Source organism: Heterocephalus glaber, unplaced genomic scaffold, assembly GCF_053883595.1.
Source record: "Heterocephalus glaber isolate CG9 unplaced genomic scaffold, H.glaber_assembly_v1.0 deba00001553, whole genome shotgun sequence".
NCBI lineage: Eukaryota > Metazoa > Chordata > Mammalia > Rodentia > Bathyergidae > Heterocephalus > Heterocephalus glaber.
Window position 1 is genome coordinate 18,812,990 of NW_028258344.1, and position 23,931 is coordinate 18,836,920.

Sequence of the window (23,931 nt, forward strand, 5' to 3'; positions counted from 1 at the left end):
GAGAAGAGGATTTATAATGGCTTAAAATGGTACACAAAATACTGCAAAGTAACACCCTTAGAAATAGATGAGGAACAAAAGGGTTTTGATAATAGAAAAAAGAAAAACATGAATTAAACACTTCAGAGAAGACAGCTAGCATCAAGTGACTTGCTTGATAAGCAGTAAACAGTTAAACCAGCTGTGATTTCATCATGATTCTTTTAAAGAAAGTACAAAATATTGATGCTGAAAAGATCTCAGTTAAGTTTAAATTCCAAATGTTTATACGCATGTATCATTATACACACAGTGTTGTGAATATTTCCTAACTTCTCATTAAAAACTGTATGTGATGGTAGAGTAGGGATTGGATTTACAGTACTTAGGAGGGGAGCAGAGGGTGTTGGTGCTCCATTTGTATCTCAGGAGACACACTGCTCAGGGCTCACTGACCTCCAATTCTTTGCCCGAGAACATTCTTTAAGCTGAGGAAAGCCACTTCGTTCATGCAGGGAAGTGAAAACCACTCTATATCCCCTAGAACTACTTAACCAAGGGGAATAATCATTGGTATAGAAATACTTCAGTCCCCTTACTCCTCAGCCAGTATAACTGTACATTGTACATTTTCCAGAGGCTCCCAGTGGGACTAAGTCCCCACCATAGTACTGTACTTGCCTTGCTTTAATTGCCTGCCTTCTTCCCACTCTTCAACCAACTAAATTACTCAAACATGAACCCATACTTTCAAGTCTGCTTTGGGGGAATCCACATTAACACAATCATATATGATATATGCATATATATGTAATTTTTGAGTTATGAAATCATATATATTGCTTTCCCCTAAAAAGATTGATAAATGCAGAAGATTAGGTCATTGAATTATTAAGTGCTATTTTAAACTTTTACTTCTCAGGGTTTGGGGGGAAGAGGGCCAAGGCAGCAGTCACTCTGTGGGCTTTAGTGTTGAGGTAGCCACACTTCTGCCTCTGAAGTAGAAAGCATGGCATGTCACCCCACTTGTTGGCTTTGTGAACGAGATAGGCAAGAAGGCTTTGCATCAGAGAGCTTGTCTGCATTATAAAATTCAGGAGAGAAGAATAAAAATAATTATCCCAATAGTTTGGGTTCTTCTTTAGTGTTCTTATTACCTTGTTTTTTTTGAATAATCATACATAATATCAGATACTTTTTTTAATGGTGCCAAAATGTTTATTTGAAATGTGTGCGGTAAATGGGTAAGGGAGACAGAGCAAACTTGGGCCAAACAACAAGAAAAAGAAGGTAAAAGCAAAAACTAAAGTACACAACCATCTGGAAATGCTGCACAGGCTACTGTGCAAACTCCCACACGATAGCAGTACGAGTTACTTCTGTTTCATACTGTGCAATTCTTTTTGCAGTACTGAAGATTGAACCCAGATCTTTGCAATAAGCTACGTCCCAGTCCTTTCATTTAAATTTAAAAATCTGAGACAGGGTCTCACTAAGTCTCTAAATTGCCCAGGCTGGGCTTGAACTTTCAATTCTTCTGCTTCACCTCTCAGAGTGCTGGGATTACAGGCTTGCTCCAGCACATCTGGCCACACTCTGCAGCTCTACTCAGGGTTTTGCCTCTTCTTCCTCTAGAGAGCTGCAGCAAAAGCCAACGTATCATGGAAAACTCATTTTCTATCATCTCATCATACATCTAAAGCTTAAAGCAAATCCTCAGCAACCAACAGCTGACTTCCTCACTCTGGCTGTTTCAGGCTCTCAATGCTTCATCTAAACTACAGATTTCTAACTTCTACTGAAAATAATTGAAAGATTTAGTAACTTTGATCCTACAACCTTCTGTGGCAATAGTTGGCTGCAATTGCATAACTAGTGTCCTGTTTAGATTGAGGTGTTACTCTCCAGTTTCCAAACCAGCCTACCACTCTCATTTATATCATTTAATTGTTATTTGGATTTGAGATCCTTGATGGCTCCTTAAAGCTTTCTTTCTCTGTGTGCCTTTTGTGCTGGAGGAAACTGGCAGCCTCTGCCTACTGCTTTCTTTCTCTCTAATGAAGATCACTCTCCATGATTAGACATTGTCTAGACTTACAAAGACCCATGCTAAGGCTTAGAAGGAGTCTCTTTGTGAAAAGGTAAAGACTGGGGGAGTGAGCTAGAGGGTAGACTGGGTGACAAAGATATGAGACATTTGAAAAACAGGACACACTCTTTTAATTATAGCACAACATCCCAGTTTGAAAACCACCCCCACTCCTGCCTCTGTGGAACACAAAGTACTCTTTCAGCACTGACAAGCTCTCTGATCTCTACCTTGCTTTATAAACACTCCAAAGCCAGGACAGTTATATATTTTCACTGAAGGAAAAGCCTACTGTCTCCAAGTTCCTTCAGAGCATGGGTTTTTTTGTTGTTGTTGCTGTTATTGTCAAACCATGGTCCATTGAACTTTGAGCTGCTTCCTAAAAACCTCATCCTCTCTTTGTTGTATTTTAATGAAGAAAATTATCATCTATATTATAGTTTTTTTGTTTTTTTTTGGTACCGGGATGGAACTCGGGTCCTTCCACTTGCGAGGCAGGTGGGGGAACCACTGAGCTAAATCCCTGGCCCCTATATTATAGTTTTAATATACTCTTAAATCTTACTTTAGCCCACTCTGAAGAATTTTGCCTTTCATAGAAACCTATGTTTTCACCAATGGTACCAGTCAACTGGATCAGGAAGTGCAGTTATCCAAAGTAGTAAGATTTTGCAAGATTGGCAACATTTCTCAATACCTCTTTGGGGACAAAGTGGAAAAACAAGATGGAAAAGCCAAAAAACAACAACTGGATGATGGGGAAGTGAGGCATATTATTATCTATTGAGTAGTTGCTCTGAAAAAGTGCTGATAGATTTATGTTAACTATGGGGAAGTTTTTAATAGACATTTCTTCACTGTAATACTGATTATACTTTTAACTACATTATTGTGGTCTATTTTACATGTCATATCTATTACTTGTATAGTACAATAATGATCTTTTACAAAGTTCTCAGGTGACAAGAAGTTGGGAATATACACAAACAATACCAGAACCAGGATCCTAACAGATATTGAGGGGATGGAATGGCGGAAACTATGAAGATTACACTTAGGTAAATTTACACTCTTCTGTACTCTGCAAAAGGAAAAACACATATGCCCAAGGATCACCATTGCACAAGTCTAGCTGGAGAACATGTGGGTTCCTAGTGACACATGTGAAAATGTTTATAGTCAGCTGAAAACAAGTCAACAATATGATGTGACTTCCCTAGAAATGATGCAGTCTTAAAAAAATTAATAACAAGATTTTTTGTCCAGAAAATGCAAATGATAACCCCACTTTAATAAGTATAGTTAAGCCCACATCTGGAATCTGGTGTCAAGTTAAGAGGAATATTGACAGGCTGGAATGTATTTAGAAGACAAGGAATAGATAAGGGAGACTGAAAAAAGTATGACTGACTTGTAGGTGGAAAAATTAAAGGCAGGCATAATATTTTTGAATGTTTCAGGGGCTCCACGTGGCAGGCAGAGCAGATGTATCTGGCACTGCACTTAGAGGGTTGAAGTTGACCAATAAGAAGACATTAGAAGGGGAAACTGATAATTATTTTTATCTGAAGATATATTTTATATTTAGACTAACTGACATAGATATATAATTGTATAAAAATATAGTACTTTCTATTTATGCAGGCTAACACAGATATTTATTTTTATATCCTAAAAATGTGACTGTGATCATCGTACTCATTTCATTTTGAAGATATTCATCTACTATAAATATTTTACTGGTTGCTTTACCTTTTATATAATTTATGGTTTTATATAACTTAATCATTCTTACAAGTTATAGTTTATAGTTATAGTTTATAGTTTATAGTTATTTTGCTATTACTATTTTTTTGTAATAGTCCCTAGCCACAAAAATGTATTACTAGCTCAAAACTTGTTCATTAAGGTATAAACGTAATGATAAAAATAATGAACTGAATGGTGTGATTAACTTTTAAACATAAATAGTAAATGGATTTTGATACAAATTTTGCTTATAAATATTTATGGTTTGGAGCAAGTAAATCTGCAAGTATTATTGTTTTGCACAAGAAGAAAATGAGATACATAATAAATATCTAAAAACAGATATTGCATCAGAATTTTATTTGTTCTTCATTCCCCTAGTGATGTAAATTTTGTGAGAGAAATAAAGCTTTGGAATTTTTGCATAATTATAAACCAAGATAAAATGAATTTTCTAGTCTACAGCAAATACAAGTCCATGACTTATAGTAGGAAAAGTATAACTTTTGTTGGGGAAGATAGTGAGGAGCTCCAAACTTTCAGGTAGCTACATTTGCATTTATCCTAACCAAATCAGATATAAAAGAAATCTTTTTTGAAAACAAATTTAAAACTTGGCGTGCCTCATCACACCCAGCCCAGAAATTTTCAAGAATAGAGTACATTATTATTAACTATAGTCATTATATGGTACAATAGAGCTCTTGAAGTTATTCTTATCTAACTGAAATTTTGTATTCTCTGACCAACTTCTCCCTCATCCATCTCCTAGTCCCTGGTAAGCACCATTCTACTCTCTCCTTTTTGAGTTTGACATTTAAAGGTTCCTCATATAGGTGAAGTCATATGTTATTTTTCTTGTGTGCCTAGTTTATTTCACTTACCACAACGTCCTCTAATTCTATCCATGTTATTGGAAAACACAAGATTTCCTTCCTTTGCTGAATAGTATTCGATTTTATATATATATATATGTGTGTGTGTGTGTGTGTGTGTGTGTGTGTGTGTGTATGTATAACTGCATTAGAAAATAAGGTTTTTAAAGGTCAGATTATATTTCCAGAGATGTTGTGTTAGAAACAGCTAGTTAAGTGCTCCAGTCCAAAAAGTTAACTTATTCAATCTGTATGGTAAAACATCTATGGTATTTATCCCTTGCAGCTGTTTCAAATCTCTAAAATTTAACCTCTGACTCTTGTCTCTATTTATCTTACTCTTAGTTTCTCCTTCTTTTTCTTTTCCTCCTGCTTCTTTTCCCCCTCTTCCTATTTGTTATGTTTTGTATCTAGGTTCCTCCCCCCCAACCCCCGCCAACCTCATGCACTCATAGGTGGAGCTTTTCAGAGGTGGCTGGATCTAAGGTGTGTGAATATGAATTAAGTCCACTGATTATTTAGCATAGTTCTGAGTGTGGATAATAGGAAGGCCCACCATAGGTATGGGTGACAACATCCATAGGCTTGTAGCCTGGATGGGATAAAAGTCCAGAAGGCTGATTGCTGTTGTTTGCTGCTTGCTGCCTTTTGCCTGCTATGCCATGGACTGTTTCTCCTCTGTGATGTCCCTCTGAAGTGCCACCTCACCTTGGAACCAGCTTACAATGGACTGAAACCTCTACAAACTTCCTTCTTTAACTTTGAGTGTTGAGTATTTTGTCCTAGCAATGAGTAAAGCAACTAAGACACTCTTGTACTTCTTTTTCTTCTTTTTTTTTCTTTTGGTACTGTGGATCAAACTCAGGACCTTGTGCTTGCCAGGCAGGTGCAGCACCACTGAGCTACATTCCCAGCCCCATACGTCTTATCTTTCTCTTAGATTAAGATCATCTGATGTGAGAACTTCCTTTTTTCATCTCAAGTCCAACTCCACCCTCTCCACAAAGTGTCCCTTTTGCACCTTTATTTTTTCATTTTTGCTTAAAGTCATTTTGATCCTTCTTCTTGCAGTCTTGCAATTGCTTCCTTCAAAAAAAATTATCACTACCATCCTATTTTATGGCTTGTTTCTATAACTCCCAATAGATGTAGGCTCATAATATGACTTTTAGAGTCCTGAAGGGCTGGAAAAGATTAGATGCTCTCTCCCAGATGTATTCCAGAGTAAAAACACAGTGAGGCCATAAAGTAGGTGCAAGATGTGCAGTGTGATGACAACTTTAGATCTCTTTTAATACCAGATCATCCTTGAGAAGATTTGTGAGTAATGTCTGTACTATTTTCAAGTTGATTCTGAGTTCTGTCCTGAGGGGGAAATAGAGGAGAAAATGCAGACGTGATTATTTGGGTGTGCCACATAGTTACCTCAACTCATGGAACATGACAGACTTTTGCTTTTTATTACGAGTTTTTAATATTTTCTGTTTTTAACCATACATTCTACATATAACATTCTAAGCATAGTTTATAAACACACACACACGTGCTTCAAATTTCTGACCCTGACTTACATTTTCTTTCTCTACATCATACAGTTTTCTCATTATTAATTTTAATGAAAACAATAAACATTATGTAGTATAGGCAAGCTTTTAAAAATAACTTCCTGCCCCTTCCCTATCTTTTTCCTGTCCTACTTCTCTTACCTGTTTGTTTTGAGGTTTTCTGAAAAATATGCATGCTATATATACATATTCACTCTAGACATCATTCATTTTCAACAATGATATAAGGAAATTTATATCTCTAATGCCATCACCAGTTTTCATACTCTTGCTTTTTGCCTCTGCACTGTTCCTTTTTTTCTTATAAAACATCCTAAAACTTATTTTGCAGAAATTTAGATATGCTATTTCCAGACTCAAGAATGGTGTTGTTTTCCTAATTCTATCTCTTAGTGGCTCATTTGCCCTTATGGTTTGATTTTTGCTTTCACTGTAAACTGAAAATGTGTGGGATTTTTTTTTTTCTGTGACTCTTTTGTGTCCTGGGCTATGGATGAATCTTTACAGAGTGATTTTGCATTTGCATGGGTTCTTAACCAGTACTGGACCAATATTCTTAAAAATTCAAATCTAGTGGTTCTAGCTTTGTCTGCTTAGTGTAAAATTGGATCCATTAGTCAAGCATGGCATCATCTTGAGTTTCTAGCTTCTCACCAGGGAGTCTTTCCATCAAGAGCACTGGAAGATGAGAAGCTCTTGTATTACTTCCTGCTTAGGAAGGCAGAATTTGGAGTACACAGTATTTCCATTTCTGCTTCATGATAGGATACCTCTTTGAGACTCCCAGCTTAGCCAAAGCGCTTTTCCCAAAATATGCAACCTTAGGCTTTACCTCTTATGCCCAGAGGGCCATTAAACTCCCATCAACCAACACCTAGTATTTATGCCCAGATCCTATGTTTTAGATCCAGTTATTATAAGCTTGTTTTTTCACTACACTGACAGTGAGATATATCTTCATTTTGGATGCCGTAGATTTCTCTTTCTCTATATATTTTGGGTTTTCGAGAATTGCTTTGATTTTCCAAAGATGTAACTCCCTACCCAGCCATTGTACATCATTGGAGTAAAAAAGGTATTTTTGCTCATTAATTATACTTTGTAAAATATTGATTCAAAGTTCTAATGGGATATTTTCTTAATTATTGTTTTTACTGTCATTTTTTACTGATGTTATACACATTCATAGTTAAACTATAAAGTAATGGACAAGACTAATGATAAATTACAGGGGCTAGATAATAGAATCCTGGACAAAATCCACTGGGTTTGTGATCCCCCCTCCTGCCCAGTTTCCAAATGTATAATTGAGTTTGGCATGCTTGGTGAGGAGCACAACCCTTATGTTGGATCTTGTTCTGAGAGTAAGATCTATCATAGTAGGGAAGGCAAAGAGGAAGTCTCTGAAACTATTCTCTACAACAGCTGAGGTAGTAAATCAATAATTAAATCTCATTTCAGGGTGGGAGATTGGCAAAGATTTGTGTCACCTTAAGGATCTGAAGCAGGACTTGGAAAACTACAGAACACAGACAAAATATGGTGCATAGCCAGTTTTTGTACAGTCTGTAAGCTAAGAATGGTTTTACACTTTTTTTTGGTTTTGATTTTGGTATCAGGGATTGAACTCGGGTCTTTGTGCCTGCATAGCGGGCAGCGAAACCACTGAGCTAAATCCCCAGCCCCAGTTTTACACTTTTAAGAGATAGTTAAACATTAAAAATCTGTCTCAGAGACTATTTCTGGTCTTCAAAGCCTAAATATTTACCATCTGGCTCTTTACAGAAAATGTTTGCTAGCCCTTTATTTAAAGGATGCAGGAGGGGTTGTCTTATTACATCTGGCCCTAGAAGAAACTGATTGGATCCCACAGGTTGATTGAAGAGTACAACAGCCTCAACTAATTATAGTCCCAGTGACAGCCATTATGGAATATATGTATGGGATTGTCCTTAAAGTGAATTAATGTGACCTCAGGTACAGGTAGGTATATAGGCACTGATTTGGCTGTAACCGCTGATATATAGTCACTGTATGTTATTTAATATTTAAAGTAACAGTCAGAAAATAGTTTTCATTTAGATGGAAAGGATGTTATTCATTTATACATTTGCCTTAAATCTATCTTCCACCCTCTTTTGTAATATAGCCCAAAACATGTGGAGGATCTTGGCATCCTGCAGATCATCATATCCATTAATTATATCAATAGGATTATTATTGATTAGTGAGATGAGCAAGAAGTAGACACACTAGCGAGCATATTGAAACATGTGAGTTCCAGAAAGAGAGATAAGCACTGCAAAGATCCAGGGACCCTCCATATCTGCAAAGCCTTTAGAGATTTATGGTGAGGGGATGTGCCGGGGTATCACCTCCAAAATAAAAGACAAATTAGTGCATCCTGCTCTTCTTTATTTTAAGAGGAAAGAGGTAGGCAATAGTTTGGATCTTGAATTTCCTTGCAAAGGCCCATATACTGAAGGTTTGGTCCCCAGGGTGGTGCTACTGAGAGGCGGTAGAACCTTCAAGAGGTGGGTCCTAATGGGAAGTGTTAAGGTTATTGGGGGTTTTGAAGGAGATCATGAGACCCTGGTTCCTTCTTCCTTCTTTCCTTTAACTCTTGGGCGTTAGGGGAGTGGTTTTACTCCATCATGTATTCCTGCCATAATGAGCTGCAATGCAATGCAATGGGGCCAACTTATCATGGACTGGAACCTCCTAAACTATGAAAAAAACTTACTGTTTTCTCTTCATAAGTTTATTCTCTATTATTTTGTTATAGTGATGGAAAGCTGACATAAGACACAAATTCTGTTGAGCTAGAGGACATAAGTAAATTTCATGAGTAGGCAGCTCAGATGTCACCCAACATGGATATATCATTGCCCCTTCTTCAGGCTGTACATGTCTGGGTGGGGAGTCTTATATGGCCAGCTAAAGCAGAAGTAAAAAGCTTGAGCTTAATTTTCAAATATCCTGCCTTGTTAGTGGGTCCGAGCTGAAGATGGATGGCAACTACACTAAAGCTTCAAACAGGGGTGGTCTTAAAGACAGTGTAAAACAAAATCCTCCTACTGGGTGGAATAGCTAGAAGACCACTTTATGGAGAAAAAGAAGTCGCTGGGATTAAAATATATACAGACCTTTGGGTAGGGATCTGGAAGGAAAAAGGAAGAGGATTAGGGCCAGGGAAGTCTGGGGTAATAATGAATGAACATATACGGGAGTGAGGACTAAGTGTGGTGTTCTTTGAATGTGTTGCACCCATTAAAGAACATCCTTCTTGGAAGTCAAAATCAAGTGGACAAAATCACCAGGCCAACTGATGTTTTCCAGCTTCTGTCATTTGCCACCCTAGCACTGGCATGACAGATGCAGGAAGTGACTGAGATGGCTGAGATGGAATCTATGCTCAACTGCCTGGACACACTGTTACCATGGCTGATGTAGCTGATACCACTGTCAAGTGTCTGACTTCACCAGTTCCCCATATGGCAGCATCTCTTGAGAATATCTGCCTCCCACTGTTGAGGAGTTCATTATTCAATAGCTGGAGTTTTTCTTTCTTCAAGAGTTATTGGTTTGCCTTCTCAGGAATGGGTACACATTCAGGTGTAGAGTTAACTTTCCTGCCTACAGAGCCTCAGCTAGCATCCTTAACTAGAGACTTACAGAGAGCTTGATTTACCAGCATAAGACATTGGATTGGACCCACTTTACAGAGGGCTTGCTTTAGGGAAAAGCAGGTGCTGGAATAGACTCTTGACTCTGACATTTAGTGTTCGCATGGCCAATAGCACCCAGAGGTTTCCAGCATTATAGAGGTTTGGAATGGCTTGCTGAAAGTGCAGCCAGAAGAAGAGCTTGGAGGCATATCATTAGAAGATGGGGCAACATCCTACAGAACACAGGATATACATTTGTATGTGTATAATAATCAAGAAAAGATCCTCATTTGAATGCATGACTCTAGTCATGTATGATACTAATCTAGCCAGTATTCATTTCCTTTTCTTGGTTTGTGGTAAGGTTAGAGATTAAATTAATAATATACCTTATAGGAAAGCACAGAGTGTGGCCAGAAATAGCTACGAGTGGAACAGTTGCAGTCTATAAATCAGTCCATTCATTGGAATCCATCTTCTACTTTGATTTGTTTTATAAAAAGAAAAGTTGGACAACTACCCAGCCTTGCACAGTATAGCTGTGGACAGCACAATTATTTTATCAACCCATTGATGTTGCTGACTTAGTAGTACCTCCCTGTGCACTTGGAATGCTGTCTACGGATTCCTGGCTTCCTGAAGGCCTCTTTGCTTCCCAAGTCTTTGGATGGCTTCCAGATGATGTATTCTTAACCCATAGTAATGGCCTAAATCTGTCTGTGCAATTTACTAGCTGGATCAAAAACAATAAAGGTGCTTTGTGTTAAAAATTTAAAAATTTTGTTTGGAAATAATACATCAGCTTTTCTTATTACTGTTAAGGCTGAGTTGAAAATAAATTCATTAGCCAAATTCCCCCTAAATGAAGGTAAGCTCTTCATTTACTAATTTTTATTACATTTGATTGAGCTCAAATTTCTGTCAGAAATTTCCTCCTTGTAAAAATGTTTTTTGTTATCCACCTTCCACGTTATGAAAATAATTTTCTCCATATAACTCCTTTTCAAAATGCTTCTTTGTAATTTCAAGTGGGAAAGAAATTTGCTTTCCAAAACTTTCCTCACCCAATAAAACTATACACTCTATACATTTTTGTGATACATATGTACAAACTATCCCCATGTATTGGCTGGTGTTAGTGTGTAGTATGATTAAATAACAAATTAGTGCAATTATCCAGAACATTTACATTAAATACTGGGATAAAAGCATTTTGGCCTGAATAGCTGTAATGATTGCCTAGAATGACCAAATCAAATTTTGCTCAGTTTTCCTCTACCATTAGCCAAGATGTTAAAAGACAATCATCAGTGAGGTTTTGCTTGGTTAAATGCTAGGATGGACCAGGACTAAGAAGCCCTCGTTAGAGCCTGCACAAGTCCTAATGACTTCTTGACTTGCTTTCTGCAAGGTCAGAGATGAATCACCCTGCTTTCTCTGATCTAGTTTCTGGAATTCTTGACCATGTTGCAGTGTTGATGTGGAAATTAAATGAGATGGTCTGCGTAGCAGCTTTACTGGGTATGTAGTAAGCAGTTCTCTGAAAGTTTTCCCACTCATTTTCTTTCTATATACAATTTGAAATATGCAGAATTACTTTAAAATTAACAATGCAATTTTATGCTGGTATGATAATTGATGGTTAACAAAATATTTTCATGTATCACATATTTGCTTCTGCCACATTACTTAGAGTTAGGTAAGATTACTTATTTTTCCTACTTTCAGATAAGGCTCAGGGAGACAAAAAGAAGTGTCTAGATTCATGATGCCTTTAACAACATAGAAGAAATGAGAAACAGGTAGTGACCCCTTATTTCCTAGATTGTGGTGTTTAGTAGCAACACCTTCTACTTGAGTTGTGATACTTGAAACTCAGAGGTAAATCCTGGAAATGTCTCCAAATATTGGTAGATCAAAGCCAGGGAAAACACTCAGAAACCAGATTACTATTCTAAATGGCTGGGCACACAAAAACTAGATTCAAGAACTGTAGCCTGGAAAAACTTTCCCCAAAGAGCCTTTCACGTAAACATATGGTGTGCATTTAGAAATGAATTGTGTTGAATGGAAAGGACTATCAGAATATTTCTAGAGGATTAACTTATTTTGTCAAATTAGCCAAAGTTGGTTGTATATGTAGACATTGCCTACATCTATGTTTTTTGCTGATTAACATAAAAATCCAATGAAAAGAAACTAACAATGAATTTGTGTACAGAGAAACAGTACTGGGCTTTTATGAATGAAATACTGATACATGTATAAGATTATTTTATTTTCTGTCACTTATTTAAAGATTCTTTCTTTTGTATTTGCAATGTGCCAAAGTTCTGCTTGGGAGACTATGCCAGCAAAACTTGTCATGGGGCTTACAACATGGAAGTGATGTTTATATGAAACTCAGTAATAGAAAAAACTATATATAAAACTCAAAAAAATTTGAAGAACTAAAACGAACAAATATTAGTAGAAACTGAATATAATTGGTTTCATCATAGTTTCCTTACATCTAAAGTCATCAAATTGGTAGTATCTACATTATTAATTGGATTAATTTAGTGTATTAATTTATTTTTCTAATTTTTTTTCTTTCAGAGTAGGAAAAATTTATTGAGAGAAAGATAGCTTCTGTCTAAGAGAGACAGAAGGGGAACTGGAAAATTGGTTGCCCCTCTTTTTCTAAAATTTAGTAGGTAGAAACTTGCATTTTATTTCTTTATTTGAGACAGGGTCTCACTATATAGTTCAGGCTGGCCTTGAACTCACTATGGAGCCCAACCTAGCCTCAAACTCACCAGAATCCTCCCACCTCTGCCTCCTGAGTGCTAGGATTACAGGCATGTATCACCACATTCATTTTATTTGTGATAGTTGCATTTGTTTAAGTGTATATATATATATTTTTGTCAAGTGTAGATATATGTTTTCATGTCTTAAGTACATATCACTTCTTCTCCATTAATTTTAGCTGGCCTATAATGCTGACAGTACATGCTACTCTACTAATATTTCAATACATTAATTTCTATTATGTAAACAAATTTTGTTGTGTACTACAAAGGGTTTTTTCTTTAACTTTACTGAAGTTATGTGTAAAACTTTCTTAATTTTAAGATTTTAAAAATAATGGTATGAGGTAAGAAATATTTTATTATCAATTTACTGCAAAAAAAATTAGAGAAGTAACTGCTGGATCAAAGCACCACAACTAAAAACTGGTGGAATCAATCTCAAACCCAGTTCTTTCTGATTCCAAAGTATACATTCTTTTAAATAACATATGATTTTGCTTCATTTGCAATAATTATCTAAGTACAATTTGCAAATTCTATTATTTTTTGTCTACTTCAATAAAATAGTTCTACTCTACCAGGTTGTAGTATAACTGCTGCAATCATACCATTTGCTCTGGATTTGTAATTTTAATTTATTACTAAAGACTTCTACATGATTTCAGGCAGATTCACTCATTTAATCAATCATTCACTGAAATATGGTAAGGATCTATAATGTGTTACTGATTTAATTTAAAGGCCTATATGTTCTGATTTATATTCTGAAAATGTGAGAAGTAAAATATAAAACTACTTGACTTGTAATATCTCCATCATAAATTACTTTGGTCAAAACCACCTGTCCAATAGAATCTCATATGTAATTGCTACATTTTTTATATTTTATTAAATCAAACTAGCTGGAAATGAAAAAATTTAAACCATGACGAAGAAATGTAGGATTATCCATTAAAAAGAAAAATAAGCATTCTAAGTAACAAATAATCAAGTAATTTCATATAAAAGACCATTTTAAGCAACAGATAAGCCAGATGTGGTGGCATATGTCTGGAATCCCAGAACTCTAGGAGGCTGAGGCAGAGGGATCACAAGTTTGAGCCCAGGCTGGGGAACTTAGTGACTTAGTGAAACATTTTTTTAAAAAAATTAAAAATGGCTGGAGATGTAACTCACTGAGAAGGCCTGAGTTCAGTCCCCAGTACTGGAAAAAATCCCACTAAAAACAAACAATCTCTTCCAAAACAAAAACAACAACAGCAACAGCAACAACTACAACAACAAAAACCCTGAAACAAAACAACAAAAAAGATAAAATTTTTAATTACTAACATTCCATTTGTGATTAAATTAATGCTAGAATATTTGAGGTTTATTTTCTTAATTAAATTAAACATTTTCTTTGCCATTTTGTTTGACCATATTAATATTCTTAGCCTTTTCTTTAATAGGAAGTAGACTCCAATTGGCTTCAAGTGAAACTTGTAAAACAATCTGAATTAGATGACACTACATCTGTTTACATCTATCCCTGTGTAGGAAGTGAACTTTAAATTACATTTTCTATGTTTAAGAGTCGATACATTGGTGTTCATTTCACTTTTCCTGGGGTAAATGTGTGGGAGATTTAATCTAAGTGTTTTATAGCCGATAATTTTCTCTGCCTTTGTTCCATTCCAAATAAACTTGGTTGAATGGGGTCAGAACAGAAGACATTAACATTCTAGGATGCATGCTTCATTATCATAATGTTTGAGCAAAATAGAGGTTTTTATATTGGATGAGCACATTTCTTAAGATTGACATTGAGAGGAAGATGTTTCAGAATTTTAGGAGCATGGTGTTATGCAGAGCCAGGTGTAATTAGATTTAGACTTGGTGAGAGTATTTAAAGAGGAGTGAGAATATGTAGTTTGGGTTTATTTTCTAGACTCTAAGAATTTTAGAGTCAGGAGTGGCTTGAGGGAGTGTAGTCTGTCTCTCTAGATAGGAAAAGATAGGAATCCAGAGAGGCATCATGACTTGTTCAAAGTCCCACTGTTGACTGCGAGTGGAGACAGGAGCAAAGTCCAGATCCCTTGATGCTGCCTTGTACTCAGTTTCCATCACTGGGTTTCCTTGGAGGGTAAGTCAAACCATCAAAGAGCTGCAAATACCTGGCTTTATTTTCCTTTGAAAGCTTAAAGTTTTCTGAAAGTTTAAACCAAAAGATAAACTGTTTTGGATGAGTAATATACAGTATTAGATTGTCTTTTCTTTCAACCCTTCAAAACATAAACTAGGACCTAAAGGGAAATAAAACTAATTCTGAGCATCTTAAATATTTACCATAAAACCCAAGAATGGAAGTCATGCACTTCTTTTTCCCCATAAGGGGACCATTAATTCCCATTCATGCTATCTACTTTTCTTTTTGGAATGTAATTCTTGACAAGCCAGTTAGTGACAGGCATGTGGAAAAAACAGAAGTAGAAGGAAAAATAACAGTAAAATGTCATAGTAGGTGAGTAGCAAAGAAGATTAAATAATATTGTGCATAAACACGTATGAACTATGTGATTTATACTACTCAGATTCTTCCTAAAGAAAAGAGAGTATTATCAGTAATCCTGTTCAATAAGTTGGGAAAATTATAATGTATTTTTGATGGTACTTTCAAAAAATAAATATCCTTTAATGTTATTATCTAAGTTTTTGAAGAATACATTTATATTGAATAGTTAAATCATCAGGAATGCTGGATAATTTTATTATTTAGATTGTTAATAAGTATCACTATACATCTTTGAAAAATAGCCAATTACTGTAACTCTGTATGTAATAAATGGTTCAATTACAAATATGAAGCTTTTTTGTAAAGTGAGTGAGGTATTGGTGAGATATTGTCAATATGGATGAAATGGCCATGAGTGCCATTGTGTGATGTATGTCCAATCTTTGTTTCATAAAATATGCTTTGTAAAAACATCTGCACTTCAATTTTATTCAGTTACATATCCCTTTACCTGGAAAAGGGATGGAAAACTTTTCAGTCTTCTGTGTCATCTCCAAATGATTGGCTATAAGCTTGCTTCATTGATGAGGATTTTGAGGCTATGTCTGGATTTTGTAGAGAAAAAAAAAGCATTGTGAATAACTCTTGGTGTTTACAATAAGCAGGAAAAAGAGAGAATGAGAGAATGGTGGCCCTTGTGCCATGTACTTGCAGTCTGCGACTTAGAGCAATCATGGGCTACTTCCTTTCACTAACACTTCAGTTTTATGTTACTGTAATCACTCTGTGTTCTGTGTGCCTGAAATCTAATGAACTGCATTATTCATTCCATGCTGTCATGTGAAGAGCATGTAAATTGGATTTGAAGCTCAGCTTCCCTAAGGACTAGCATCAACTTGCCCAATTTCCACAAGTCTCAGTTTAATCACTTATAAAAATAGGCAAAACAAAAACTCATCTTCTAAGATTTTGAGAGGACTAAATAGAAAATGGTAAGTAAGAACCTACCATTATATCTGAAGTTATTTAGGTATCTTCCTCCCCAGCTAGTTCTAGTATATGCTTGGAAGAATATAATGACATTTTGATACTAGTTTTCAGTAGAATTTTATTGGAAAAATAAATGTTACACAGTACTTACATTCTAGGGTATGATATTCATGAAATTTAAATACTGGCCTTACTCTTCACTTGCATTAATATAAACAACTGACGAATGTCTATTTCTTCTGTGTGCAACACTTCTGTGACTTGATATATTGATGTACAAAGATAATTTACATAATTATTCATACATTTAAAAACATCCTAAGAAATAAAAACAGTCTAAACAAGTTAAAGATTAAACATAATCATATATTCTATGAACATATTACATATTTATTTCAGTAATTCCATTTATGATGAGTTTTAGACAAGGCCTGTACATCAAATCTTTGTCCCAAATATACCTAGTTTTCTCTTTTGCTGGTCATACAAATGAATTTTATTTTCAGAACTGCAGACTGTCCAAGCACACCCTCTACTGGTTTATGTCTTTGGTGCACCAACTTTCGGGTCCTAGGAGGAAACATCTCAAAGGTCACACTCACAGATAAGAGTAAAAGCTGGCGTACAAACACACACATGTAGATTGTATTTCAGATATCTGACTTCTAGTCCCTTATTTGAGAGAGAAGAATTAGTTCTGTGAGTTTATTGTTCTGATAGTCTGTGCCATTTCCTAGGCTTGTAGCTAGAATATCCTCATTTCATTCACATGCTTAACACACACAAGCACAGAGTTCGAAACATGTTTAGTCACAGTTGAGAAAAGGAAGAAAAACAGAAAATCTTTGCCCCTTTGCTTGGGAACCCAAACAATAAAGAAGTGAGTACAATTTCAGATACAGGCTAGCATTCTTCAGAAGAAGATGCTGTCGTGGGGCAGCACCTCTGTGGGTGGTGAGAGTCAGTATGATAGGATGGTCAGGAGGACCTTTCCCGAGAGATGATATTAGATCCGAGGCTAGAGTGATGAGGAGCAGTCAGACAAGCTGAAATCCAGGCACATGGGGCAACAAAAAGAGCATCCTTGAAACATGGAGCTTGGAGTGGTTAATGAGCATGGAGGATGCAAGAGAAGAGCCTGAAATTAAGAGGAAGTAGGCAGGAGCCAGATCCTTGCGGACCCGGAGATCACTGTAAAGCCTTGTCCCAGGCGTACTGGGAAGTGACTTGAGAATTTAAGCTAGGGAGTTATGCCGTTCTATCTACATTTTAAGAATGCGACTCTGCCTAATCTGTGCAAAATGGATTTTAGGGGAGCAAGAGTGGAAGCACAGGGCCCACGCAATACAGCCTGGGCAGGATAATGTGTCATTCTAGGCTGGCAGTTGTGGAGATGGGAAGAAAGGTAATTCAAGATAATTTTTTTCACCCTTGGCAGTCTGGTGAAGCTTTAAAAACTTTGTCGGGGTTTATACTAAAATAAATCTATCAAAATATTAAAAGACAACTAAATGTGAAACATTAACATATGTTCTGTTTTTGTCACATATAGAATTACAAGAATTAATGGATCTGATAACTACTATAATTTCAAAGCAATGATAAATGTGATTGGTGAAATAAGAGCAACATGATATGAAAAAATCAGTGATTTCTTTTTAAAATTAATTTTATCGGTACATGTTAGGTATACTGTACAGTTACATTCATCATTGGAAACTTGCTCCTTTACATAATCTCTCTTGGTTCTTATTTTTAACCCCTTCCCCTGCCCTCCCTTCCACCCCTCCCTATTTACAAAGACTTTGTTTCCATTTTTTAAATTTTCTCATATTGATTCTATTCCCTTCTTTCATTTCCCCCACCCCTCCCACTTCCCCTGCCCCTTTGCCCCTTTTCTTCCTATTTCACATTATTTATTATCCCTTTTAGTACCTATTTACACCTTCAATTTCTTACACTAGAGAAAGTATTGGGCATTTACACGTGTGTCCTATTTATTTCACTTAAGAGTATTGCCTCAATGTGCATACATTTAGCTATAAATGTCTCTAGTTTCTCATTTTTTATGGCTGAGTAGTACTTCATTGTATAAAAAAAACCCCCACATTTTCTTTATCCAGTCTCCAGTTGATGGGAAATTGGGCTGCTTCCAAGATTTACCTATTACAAACTGTGCTGCTATGAACATGGGCCCACATATATCCCTGTGGTATGATTCTTTTAATTCTTTTGGGAAAATACCCAGCAGGGGAATAGCTGGGTCAAATGGGACTTCCACTCCTAGTTCTTTGAGGAATCTCCATACTGATTTCCACAGTGGTTGCACCAGTCTACACTCCCACCAGCAGTGGAGCAGGGTTCCTCTTTCCCTACAGCCCTGCCATCATTTGTTATTGGTTGATTTCATGATAGCAGCCATTCTTTCTGGAGTGAGGTGAAATCTCAGCATTGTTTTCATTTGCATCTCTCGATTGACCAGTGATGTTGAACATTTTTTCATGTTTATTTGCTATTTCTACTTCTTTGTCTAAGAAATTTCTGTTCATTTCAGATGCCCATTTTTGCATTGGGTCTTTCAGTTTGAGAGATCAGATTTTTTAAAAGTTCTTTGTAGATTCTAGATAGTAGACTTTTGTCTGAGGAACAGCAGGTGAAAATTTTTTCCCACATTGTAGGTTGTCTCTTCACTCTGCTGGTGGTTTCTCTTGCTGTGCAGAAGCATTTAGTAAAAAGAGATCCCACTTGTTGATTGTTTGGGCTAGTTCGTGGGCAACTAAGGTTTTGTTCATAAAATCTTTTCCTACACCGATGTCTTCAAGAGTTCTACCTAATCTCTGTTCCAGGTGATTCAGCGTTTCTGTTTTAATATTTAGATCTTTAATCCATTTTGATTTTAGTTTAGTGCATGGTGAGAGATATAGGTCTAGTTTTAATCTTTGGCAAGTTGAAACCCAATTTTTCCAGCACCATTTATTAAAGAGGCTATCTTTCCTCCAGTGAGGGTGTTTGGCTCCTTTGTCAAAGATGAGGTGGCTGAGTGTGTCGGGAGTTGTTTCTTCATCTTCTAATCTGTTCCACTGGTCCTCAGGTCTGTTTCTTTGCCAGTACCATGCTGTTGTTTTCACATTAGCTTTGTAGTATAATGCAAGTTGGGGATTGTGATACCCTCTGCCATGTCTCTGTTACCTAGAATTGCTTTTGTTATTCTAGGTCTCTTCTTGTTCCAAATGAATATTTGGATTGTTTTCTCAAGGTCTGTGAAGTATGCTGCTGGAATTTCAATTGGGACTGCACCGAATCTATGTAGCAGTTTTGGAAGTACGGCCATTTTCACTATGTTGATTCTTCCTACCCAGGAGCAAGGGATGTCTTTCCATTTTATGATATCATCTTCAATCTCTCTTTTCAGAGAGCTATAACTTTTAGAAAAGAGGTCTTTGATTTCTTTTGTTAGGTTGATTCGTAGGTATTTCAGTTTTTTGGATGCTATTGTGAAAGGAATTATTTGCCCTATTTCTCTCTCAGTGATTCTGTTGTTCGTGTAGAGGAAAGCTATTGATTTTTGTGTGTTGACCTTATATCCAGCTACTTTACTGAATTTGGTTATTAAGTCTAGAAGACTTTTGGCGGAGTTCTTGGGGTCTTCTATGTAGGGTATCATATCATCAGCAAATAGTGACAGTTTAACTTCTTCCTTTCCTATATTTATTCCTTTTATATTTTTCTCTTGTCTAATTGGCATGGTTAATGTTTCCAGAGCTATATTGAACAGGAGTGGTGATAGTGGAAATTCTTATCTTGTTCCTGATTTTAGTGTGAAGGATTTCAGTTTGTGATCATTTAATATGATATTTGCTCTCGGTTTTTCAGAGATGGCTTTTATCAGATTGAGATATAGAGTCTGTCTATTCTAGTTTTCTGTAGGGTTTTTATCATGAATGCATGTTAGATTTTGAGGAATGTTTTTTCTGGATCTATTGAGATGATCATATGATTTTTGTCCTTGGCTCTATTATTATAGTGTATTACTTTTATTGATTTGTGTGTTTTGAACCATCCCTGCATTCCTGGGATGAATCCCATTTGGTCAGGGTGTATGATATTCTTGATGATCTTCTGCATTCTGTTTGCCAGTATCTCATTGAGGATTTTTGCATCCATGTTCATTAGTATGATTGGCCTATTTTTCCCTTTTTTGGTTCGGTCTTTCTCTGCTTTGGGAATTAAGGTGATGTTCACTTCCAGGAATGAATTTGGGAGTTTTTGCTTCCCTTTGAATTTCACTGAAGAGTTTAAACAGTAGTGGCAGTAGTTCCTCTCTAAATGTCTTGTAGAATTTGACAGTGAAGCCATGAGGACCTGGCCTTTTCTTAGTTGGTAAGTTTTTAATTATGTTTTCAATTTCATTGATTGATATTGGGTCGTTTAGAATTTTTAGGTCTTCTTCATTCATGAGTATCTAGAAATCTGTCCATTTCTTCTGTGTTTTCCATCTTATTGGCGCATAGGTTCTCAAAGTAGGTATTGATGATATTCTGGATTTCTGCTGGGTCTGCTGTAATTTCACCCTTTTCATTCCTAATTGCATGGATTTGGGCCTTTTCTTTCCTTTTTCTGATAAGTTTGGCTAAGGGTTTGTCAATTTTGTTTATTCTTTTGAAGAACCAACTCTTGGCTTCATTGATTTTTTGGTATCATTTTCTTAATCTTCACTGCACTGATTTCTGCTCCGATCTTTATAATTTCCTCCCTTGTATGAGCTTTGGGTTTGTCCTGGTCTTCTTTTTCAAGAAGCTTGAGGTTCAGCATCAGGTTGTTTATTTGAGCTCACTCTGTTTTCCTCATGTGAGTATTCACTGCTATGAATTTCCCTCAGAAGACTGCTTTAATTATATTCCATAGATTCCAATATGTTATATTGGCATTGTCATTTAATTGTAGCAACTGTCTGATTTATTCTTTAATTTGCTCTGTGACCCAGTGGCTATTCAGAAGTGTGTTGTTCAGTTTACATGTTTTTATGAAATTCTTGTGGTTTCTTTTGCTATTGATTTCCAATTTCATCGAACTGTCTGATAATATACAGGGGATAACTTCAATTCCTTTGCACTTACTTAAACATGTTATATGAGTAAGTATGTGATCTGTTTTGGGGAACACCCTGTGTGTAGCTGAAAAGAATGTTTATTCTGATTTTGTGGGGTGGAACACTCTGTAAACATTTGTTAAGTTCATTTGTTCAAGAGTTTGATTGGGTTCTAGTATTTAGTTGCTTATTTTTTGTCTAGTTGATCCATCTATTTGTGACAGTGGGGTATTGAGGTCCCACACTACTATTGTATTAGTGCTCATTTGATTTTTCATTTCCATTAGTATTTGCTTTATATAGCTGGGCGCACTAGTGTTTGGTGCATATATATTTATGATTGTCCTCTCTTCCTTTTGGATTTTTCCCTTTACAAGGATGTAGTGTCCTTCTTTGTCTCTCCTAATCAGTGTTGGTTTGAAATTCACTTGATCTCCAAAGAAGATAGCTACTCCTGCTTTTTTTTGAGGGGTTCCTGTCCCATGGAGTATTGTTTTACACACTTTAACTTTCAGTCTATGAGTTTCCTTTTGAATTAATTGTGTTTCTTGTATGCAGCATATTGTTGGATTTTGCTTCTTGACCCATTCTGCCAGTCTATTTCTTTTGACTGGGGAATTGAGACCATTAACATTGATGGTTATAACTGATACATATTGACTTATCATTGTCATTACTTTCTTTTTGTTGGATTCTCCCCCTTTGCATTTAGTTTCTTTTCATGCCAGATGAACTCATTCATTCTGCTGGGCTTCCTGGGGTTGTGGATTCTCATTGTCTTTTCCAAGGATTTTGTCTACAATTTTTTGAAGTGCTGGTTTGGTATTCATGAAGTTCCTATGGTGCTCTTTGTCATGAAAGTATCTTATTTCTCCATCAATTTTGAATGACAGTTTTGGAGGGTACATCAGTCTGGGTTGGGGGCCATTTTCCTTTATGTCTTGAAATATGTCACTTCAAGCTCTTCTTGCTTTGAGGGTTTGCATTGAGAAGTCTGCTATGATTCTGATGGATTTTCCTTTGTATGTGTTTTGTTTCTTTTCTCCAACTGCTTGTAGAATTTTTTTCTTCTGTTGGGTTTCTGGAATCTTAACTATTATAAGCCTATGTGTAGATTTTTTTTGATCAATGCTAGCTGGAGTCTTATATGCCTCAGTTATCCATATGTCAAGTTCTTTTCCCCTTCTTGGGAAGATTTCTGCCATCACTTCTGTGAAAATTTTTTTATGTCATCTGCAGTCTCTCATTTCTTCATTGATTCTGACCAGTTTTTTTTGTATATCCTTTTATTGGTACATTTTAGGTGTACAATATAATGGTATTCTTCATTGGAGATATGCACCTTTACATACTCTCTTGGTTCTTATTTTTTCCCCCTTCCCCTGCCCTCCCTTCAACCCTCCATCCCTCCCTATTTTCAAAGACTTTGTTTCCATTTTTTCATTTTCTCATATTAATTCCATTCCCTTCTTTCCTTTCCCCTACCCCTTCTACTTCCCCCTCCCCTCTGCCCCTTTTCTTCCTATATCACATTATCTATTACACCTTTTAGTCCTTATTTACACTTTCAGTTTCTAGGACTAGAGAAACTATTTGATATTTACACATGTGTGTCCTGTTTATTTCACTTAAGAGTATCGCCTCAATGTGCATCCATTTAGCAATAAATGTCTCTAATTTCTCTTTTTTGATGGCTGAGTAGTACTCCATTTTATAAAAAAACCTCATTTTCTTTATTCAGTCTCCAGTTGATGGGTATTTGGTCTGTTTCCAAGTTTTGGTTATTACAAATTGTGCTGCTATGAACATGGGTGCACATATATCATTGTGGTATGATTCTTTCAATTCTTTGGAGAAGATACCCAGCAGGGGAATAGCTGGGTCAAATGAGACTTCCACTCCTAGTTCTTTGAGGTATTTCCATACTGATTTCCACAATGGTTGCACCAGTCTACATTCCCACTAGCACGGAGCAGGGTTCCTCTTTCCCCACAGCCCCACCAGCATTTGTTGTTGGTTCATTTCATGATAGCAGCCATTCTTTCTGGAGTGAGGTGAAATCTCAGCATTGTTTTCATTTGCATCTCTCGAATGACCAGTGATGTTGAACATTTTTTCATGTATTTATTTGCTATTTCTACTTCTTTGTCTGAGAAATATCTGTTCATTTCAGATGCACATCTTTGGATTGGGCCTTCAAATTTGGGAGGTCTGATTTTTTAAAATTCATTATAGATTCGAGGTAGTAGACCTTTGTCTGAGGGACTGCTGGTGAAAATTTTTTCCCACATTGTGGGTTGTCTCTTCACACTGCTGGTGGTTTCTCTTTCTGTGCAGAAGCTTTTTAATAAGAAGCAATCCCACTTGTTGACTGTTTGTGCTAGTTCATGGGCAACTGAGGTTCGTTCATAAAGTCTTTTCCTACCCCAATGTCTTCAAGAGTTCTACCTAACCTCTGTTCCAGGTGATTCAGCGTTTCTATTTTTATATTTAGATCTTTAATCCATTTCAATTTTAGTTTAATGCAAGGTGAGCATATAGGTCTAATTTTAGTCTTTGTCAAATTGAAACCCAATTTTTCCAGCACCATTTATTAAAGAGACTATCTTTCCTCCATGGAGGGTGTTTGGCTCCTTTG

At 36.3% G+C, this 23,931-nt stretch overlaps 1 protein-coding gene and 1 long non-coding RNA gene across 6 annotated transcripts in view; one reads left to right on the forward strand and one right to left on the reverse strand.

The window, feature by feature from the left end:
• Positions 1-23,931, forward strand: part of LOC147824152 (uncharacterized) — a 349,377-nt gene that overhangs the window by 77,182 nt on the left and 248,264 nt on the right. For 2 of the 5 annotated variants that reach the window (XR_015442736.1, XM_087190500.1), the window contains exon 1: positions 14,136-14,845. The exons of 1 other annotated variant lie outside the window; for it this stretch is intronic. The gene's annotated coding sequence lies outside the window, so the exon portion shown is untranslated. Of the gene's footprint in view, positions 1-14,130; positions 14,846-23,931 lie in introns of those variants that run through there. 2 more of the 5 variants (XR_015442737.1, XR_015442734.1) reach the window with 2 other exon arrangements.
• The window catches only part of LOC147824153 (uncharacterized), a 39,690-nt gene continuing 16,950 nt past the window's right edge, over positions 1,192-23,931 (reverse strand). Inside the window, exons 2-3 of the long non-coding RNA XR_015442738.1 lie at positions 15,726-15,819; positions 1,192-6,057 (exon numbers count right to left, since the gene is read on the reverse strand). This is a non-coding gene — a long non-coding RNA (uncharacterized LOC147824153). The remainder of the gene's footprint in view (positions 6,058-15,725; positions 15,820-23,931) is intronic.